This window comes from Meriones unguiculatus, chromosome 4 (genome assembly GCF_030254825.1).
Source record: "Meriones unguiculatus strain TT.TT164.6M chromosome 4, Bangor_MerUng_6.1, whole genome shotgun sequence".
In the NCBI taxonomy this organism is placed as follows: domain Eukaryota; kingdom Metazoa; phylum Chordata; class Mammalia; order Rodentia; family Muridae; genus Meriones; species Meriones unguiculatus.
This window is the reverse complement of record NC_083352.1, coordinates 77025718-77033034: the sequence shown is the minus strand read 5'-3', so window position 1 is coordinate 77033034 and position 7317 is coordinate 77025718.

The window sequence follows — 7317 nt, the reverse complement described above, 5'->3', positions numbered from 1 at the left end:
CTCCCCTACCTCCGGCCATTGCGGGCCGCCGGAAGCGAGCTGGGCAGGGCCGTGGCTCAGCCCGGCCTCGCCCGGCCGGGAAAGAGCCTTTTGTCCGGCGCGTGCCAAGAGCCAATCACAGGCCAGCATCTTGCCTCCTGCCAATGGCCCGCCTGTTGCTGGGGCCTCCGCTGTGTTGGGATCTGCCAGCTGAGCCGGCCCCGGCGCTAATGCGGAGCTTATCCGGGCTTCCAGGGCTCTGTCTCCGCCTTTGCAGTCCCTGGCGAGTAATCAGCTCTGGGCTTATTTAGGCTATAAAAATCCCCACGGGAAAACAAGCAAACAACAACAAAATCTCCACGGGGGTTGCCTCTGGAAGGAGGTGGCCTTGGAGGATGGGGCTTCAGGCTCCGGGACCCGCTCTCAGTCCTCTAAAAGCTTGCCTCTGTTCCTCCTCTCCAGGTTACCTTCCGAAAAACATCCCAAGATGTGTCCTTAAGTGGGGAACCAGGGCTCAGCACCTTTGCACCTCAGTCCACACACACTCTTCGGGAGGGCAAGATGGTTGGTTTCATCCCCTCACACGGTGGCCCTTTGGCAGAACACTAAGATGGGCGCGGGCCGCACTGCTGGAATCCTAAAGACCTAGAAGCCAGTTACTTCTCTCTTTAGTAACCCAAGGCCCCCAGCCTACCTGTGCATCCCGGATTTACGAGTAGGACAGGTTTTGTTTAATATTTATTTATTTATATTTATTTTATGTGCTCTATCTGCACATACACCTGCATGTCAGAAGAGGGCATCAGATCCCAGTATAGATGGTTGTGAGCCACCATGTGGTTGGCAGGAATTGAACTCAGGACTTCTGGAAGAGCTGACAGTGCTCTTCACCCCCTAGCCATCTCCCTAGCCCCCATTTTTTTTTTCCTTTTCCTTTTTTAAAAAAAAAACAAATATATAGCCTAGGCTGGCCTCAAACTCGTGATCCTCCTGCCTCCGACTCCTTCAGCTAATCTTACCAGCATGTGCCACCACAACAGGCGAAGGTCAGGTTTTTAAATTATACTTATTTGGTTGTACTTGTGTGTGTGTTTGCACACACACGTGTGTGGGGGTATGTAGTGCATGCCAAGGTGGCCTGCCATGTGATGTGACTCCGACGTCTTAAAACTACCACGTGGTATGGGGTAGGGCAGAAAAAAATTACAGAACCTCTCAGTCATAATGAATTTTGTGGGCTGGAGAGATGGCTCAGAGGTTAAGAGCCTGTTCTTCCAAACGTTCTGAGTTCAATTCCCAGCAACCACGTGGTGGCTCACAGCCATCTATAGTGAGATCTGGCGCCCTCTTCTGGTTTGTAGGCACACATGCTGGTAGAATTCTGTATAGATAATAAATAAATATATCTTAAAAAAAGAATTTCATAATGAATTTTGTTTATCATCCTAAGAAGACAAGTCTCACTTTAAATTGGTATTGATTTTAGAGATGAATTGTTTACACTGGTAAAATTTGGTTTTGACTTTTAAAATTATGGTTATACTTTGTGACTTCGCTCCTAAAAAGGATACTTTATTTTGATATTGCAAAAATCAGAATTCTTTTAAAAATATGTTTAAGGCTTTGGAACATTTTGAAGTTTTATAATAATCAGTTATTTTATAATAACGTCTTTATGGGTTTTAGATATATATATATATATATATATATATATAATTCATTTTTCTTTTTTTGTGGCATGCTGTGTGTGTGATTCATCCCTGGTTTGTAAGGGTCTATTCAGATTTAACAGGCTGATTTGAAGTGTGCCTGGCTGCCTGTGTTTTTGCCAGTTCCTGTTAAAACAGATTAACATTGTTTCTTTCTGGCGGATAGGTTTGGTGTGGCTAGATAGTTCAAGTACAGTTGTAAAATTGTTCTATACTGTTCTGTTATGCAGTTGGTTCTAAAACTTGTTTGATTACGATGTTAGAGTTTGATTAGGGGAAGCTGTAAAGGCTCCACAGTGCTTGCCATACCGAGGGAGGCGGCAAAACATCAGTGACACCTAATAGCTGTGTTTTAAATTGCCGACCACAGCCTGTAAGAGTGCGTGGCTGGCCGCCATGTTCATTCAGGGATAAAGAGGGTGGAGCCGTGATTTTACCACCATCTTTGTTGAGGGCTGCCAGCATTGTTCAGATCCTTCTGTCCTTTAAGCTTTTTGCTGTGCATTCTTAATAGTATGATATTATTATTATGATACTATAATATAATATAATTATATTATATTATTATAGGATCCACAAGATTTGCCAGCCTCTCTATGAACTGTATTTGATTGAAGGTTTTTATCTGGGGTTGGAGAGATGACAGCTCAGTGGTTAAGTGGTCCTCTTTCAAAGGACCTGGGTTCAATTCCCAGCACCCACATGGCAGCTCACAACTGTCTGTAATGCTGATTCCAAGAGATCTGTCACCTTCACACTAACGCACATTAAAAAAAGAAAGAAAGTTTTGCTCTTTGATTTTAGTTCAGAAATATATTTAAAGTTATGTTAATGACTACAAGATTGAGCTTTACCTAGTTTCTTATGTTTTTAGGGTTAAGCCTAGGATGAGTAACTACAAAGTTTGCCTATGTATATCTACTTGAAATAGATATGGTTCTAAAACACTTATCTAAGGAATATGCCAGAATTAGAGATTATAACATTCTGTTTTACAGGATGCAGTTTAGAGCAGATAACTAAAGATAGACAAAGAATAACTCACATGCTGGCCCTCAAGCTTGTCAGAGATCTGTGGAATATGCCATTTTAACATGTGTAAGCTTACTATGATAGAGAGTCCCAAAATCCTGGCAGTCTCTCCCCAAGGTCCCTTGAAGATTTGGACACAATGACAGATGACTTCGACTCTGGATTGTGGTATGCTAACCATTGGGCAAGACTGCCCCAACTGGCCCACTGCTTGGGCCCAGCCTAAACTGTGGACAAAGCTGTGGACACCTGGAGACTCACTTTTCACGTTGCTGAAGGCGAGGTGAGGTCAGTCTCTTGTGTTCCTTGTTCCACAGGAGCAGTTTCCAATCTTCTGTGGCTGATGGCCAGACTGTGCTCATGATGCCATAAGACCACAGGAGCCAGGGAAAACTGCTTAGGTGCTAGACTGACTAGTTGTCTCTGTCACTTTGATTGGTACATGGATTATATATATATTTAGCTTATGATTTATCCTTCTCAGGTCTCTGATCACATTGACGGCTAAGCTAAGGAGCAGACAATTAGATTCACTGTAGTTCATTGGTTAATTCGTTAACTAGTTAGAACTACTAGGTACTAGATCTCTTATTTAGAAAGGCAAAGAGGTTTGCCGTGCTCAGAGGCTTCATGCTAATTGCCTTGTCTTATGGTGAATAACTGGCTAGAATGATATAAAGTTTATGTAAGGTCTGAGGACATGAATGTTTAAGTTATGAGGATCTAAAAAAGCTGATGGTCTAGGAAGATGTTTCAAAGTTGGTAGATGCAAGAAAGATTGGAAGGTCTAAGTAGGTGTTTTAATGTATGTGAATATAAGCTGTGATGATATAAGAAAATAATTTAAGGCATATTAAAAATTTCAGATTTCTCCCCTCTCTCTGCTATTGTGCTTTTGTGGTTATAAGGTTTCAGAAGTTCAGAGTCACGACATTGATCAATGGAGTTCTGATGAGCTGACGGAACGCTGACTGCGTAGTATCCAGTCACAAGCCTGAGATTTTTAATTTCCGTTTGGTTGTCTTCTGAAGATAGACTTAAAGGTACTTCTCTTTAAGTTAAAAACATTTCTGTCTAATATGTCTATCTCTGACCCAAAATCCACAGCTTTTACTAGGTCTTAAGGACACAAGTCTACTCCCGCTGTCTTGCAGACACTTGTTACCCGCTTTTTCTAAAGTATGGATCTCAGTGCAATGGTGATACTAATGTACTTCCTTTTGTAAACCAAAATTCATATGAGCTTCAGGAAATCAAAATTAGGCCTGGATCTGCCATAGCTCAACTGGACCTCAGATGAGTTTCCCCTTGGTCTTGGGGTTCCTCACTTTCCCCATTTACTAGACAAATTTTAACTTCTGTGATGAGTATGAATCTGTCTCAGCAGATTTTCACCTGGTTGAAGACTTCATTCAGGGATCAGCTATGGGTTGCGAGCTGAGGTCTGGAGTTGCTGCAAACTGAAGTAAACCAGTCCAGCCAATGAAATGGCTCCCTGTCTCTTCAACTGGATCGCTGATTAGATGGTGCCCCATTGCCTAGCTTTTGACTAGCTTTTCAGCCTTCTTGAAAAGGCTTGGGTCCCCAATATCTCTGCCCCAATGTCAGCCTGAAAAAATTACAAAAAAGAGAGATTCATAGGCCTTTATCCTTCCTAACAGGCTGAAATGCTAAGCCAGAAGGGGTTCCCTGACATTAGCCACTATCTTCCAAGGGCCCTACGAGACTTGTGACCTCTTCTCCGAACCGTTTGCCTGTCCAGGACACCAGCTCTGATCCCTTGTGGGATACATACATACCAAGCCATTAACAGGTCCTGGCCTGATCTAACCCAGCCCTGATGGTTATGCTGCAATGAAAACCCCCCTATTACGACGGTGTTGCCACCAGGGGTAACTGTACTTCCTCTGATAACCATAGTCTGTGCAGATGGCAACAATCCTCCACAGCCAGATCCTTCACACGCCAATCAACCCCAGGCCAGGGGCAGGGATGTGCATGGGTGATGTTACTAAGGAATAGAAAGAGTTTTGTAATCTAACCCAGGACCTCACTGATTCTGAAAAGACTAAGTTTCTGATCCCTCCCGCCAATACCCAGTGGGCTTGTTCAACAGGACTGACTCCCTGTGCCCATGGCCAGCTGTTACAGTCCCCTGGCCAGCTCTGCATCTTGGCACAGCTAGTCCCCCGCCTAACCTACCACAGTGAAGAAGAGTTTGCCTCCTTCTGGGACTCCCCCTCTACCCTAATAGACCTTCATGTCAGAACAAAAAGGAAGCCCATCTCTGCCTTAATTTTGGCTGTCATCTTGGGGTTGGGGGCTGCAGGGGCCGGGACGGGAATCTCTTCCTTGGCACTCCAAGATCAACATTATAGCCAGCTTAGAGAGTCGATAGATGAAGATATAGACAGACTGGAGACTGCTATCTCCCACTTGTAAGACTCACTGTCCTCTTTAGTGGAGGCCGTATTACAAAATAGAAGGGGGCTAGACCTCTTATTCCCACAGCAAGGGGTACTCTGCATGGCCCCTAGGGAAGAATGCACTTTTTACATGGACCATTCGGGTATAGTCAAAGATTGTATGCCTAAGGTCCGAGAAGGCCTAGAAAAAGGAAAAAGTAAACAAGAACAATCCCAAGATTGGTTCCAGTCATGGTTCAGCACCTCACCGTAGCTAACCACTCTTGTCTCTACCTTGCCAGGTCCCCTTCTACTTCTCTTGCTTTTATTGACCTTTGGGCCCTGCGTACTTAATAAATTACTACAATATATAAAACAGAGGTTAGGCACAATTCAGCTCATGGTTATGAGAAACCAATATCATTGTCTTAATGGAGACAACCTAGACCCCTAAGAGTGCCACCACTGGGCTTCTAAAGTCACTATTAGAGGAGGGAATGTAAGGGCTAAGCAAACTCCATTTTGAATTAGGATTCCATTTTGTAAAAGGTACTGACCCAAGAATGACTCTCTAACCACCCAGTTGCAGAAAAAAAAAAAAAAATTGTGGCCCAAGTTTGAGCTTGTAATAAAAAGATCTTCATGTGTTTTGCAATGGACTCGACTCCCGGCAGTCCTTTGGAGTCTCGCAAATCGGGCACAACACCTTTAGTCCCAGAACTCAGGAGGCAGAGGCAGGCACATCTCTGAGTTCAAGGCCCGCTTTGATCCAGTTCCAGGACAGCCAGTGATATACAGAGAAACCCTGTCTCAAAAAAACAAGACAAAACAAGAAGACTAGCAAGCTGTGCTCGTAGTTTAGGTTTGCAGTCCCAGCTACAGGGGTGGGCTTGGCATATGGGGGTGCTGAGACAGGAGGATGACAAGTTTAAGCCCAGCCTGGACAACTAAATGAGATCTTATCTCAAAATAAAAATGGGTGGGGAAAGGGGGTTCAGCTGTTAAGAATGCGCACTCCTCACCAGGCAGTGGTGGTGCACACCTTTAATCCCAGACAGGCAGAGGCAGGCAGATCTCTGAGCTGGAGGCTAGCCTGGTCTACACAGAGGAATCTTATCTCGTCTCAAAAAACAAAAAGAAAGACTGTGCACTCTTTCGGAAGACCTAAGTTCAGTTCCCAGCGCCCGTGTAGGATAGCTCACAATCATCTGTAGCTCCAGATCCAGGCAATACAATGTTTCTGGTCTCTTTGTGTACCTGTACCCACACGCACATACACACACACACACACACACACACAATTAAAAATTAATAAATAAAAATTTAAAACATACACAAAAAGTGGCCAGCTCTCGGAGCTCAGAGCTCAGGCAGTTTGTCTCACATGCCCACAAGTACATGAATGGTCCTCTGCTGCCTCTTAGTGGCCTAGGGTTGCTAATGACAACTAGCAGGTCCTGGCTCTGAAGAGCATCAGATAAGCAGTCATCAATAATTCTGGTCCAAAGGAGATCAGGGAAAGCCGGAGGCTTAAGATCCAGAAGTGGCTGCTAGATCAGCAATAACAGAACAGTGGGCTGGCAGCCTGGAGCGCAGTCAGCCCCACAGTGGGGACATTTCAGTAGCTTTGAGGGCCCCTGAGGACTAAGGCTAGGAGCAGAGACGACAAGCTCAGAGACTTCTTTTCAGGACTGAAGATATCTCTCTCTCTCTCTCTCTCTCTCTCTCTCTCTCTCTCTCTCTGTTTCTCTTTCTCTCCTTCTCTCCTTCCCTCTCTCTCCCTCTCCCCTCCATACCAACCTGCTCCTTTTTTTTTTCCTCCCATGTGGGTGCACGCCTGTATGTGGAGGTCAAAGGGCAGTGTCAGGGTCCAGTGGTACTGTGTGCTTCCTTCGAAATAGGTTCTTGTTGGACTGGAGTTTACCAGTTAAGCTAGGCTGGCTACCAGTGAGCTTCTGGAATCTGCCACTCCTGCCTCACTGCTACAAGGTTATAAGGATGCTCCACCATACCCTTCTGGGTACAAGCCCCCAGAAGGGGTTGAACTCAGGCCCCCATGCTTGCTAGGCAAGCGCTTTATCAACTGAGTTGTATTCCCAGACCCTAAAACTGGGCCTCTGACCCTCCTGTCTCCTCTAGTCTGGTAAGGGCTTAGAGGCTGGTGGAGATGCCCTGGGTACTGTGGAGTGCTT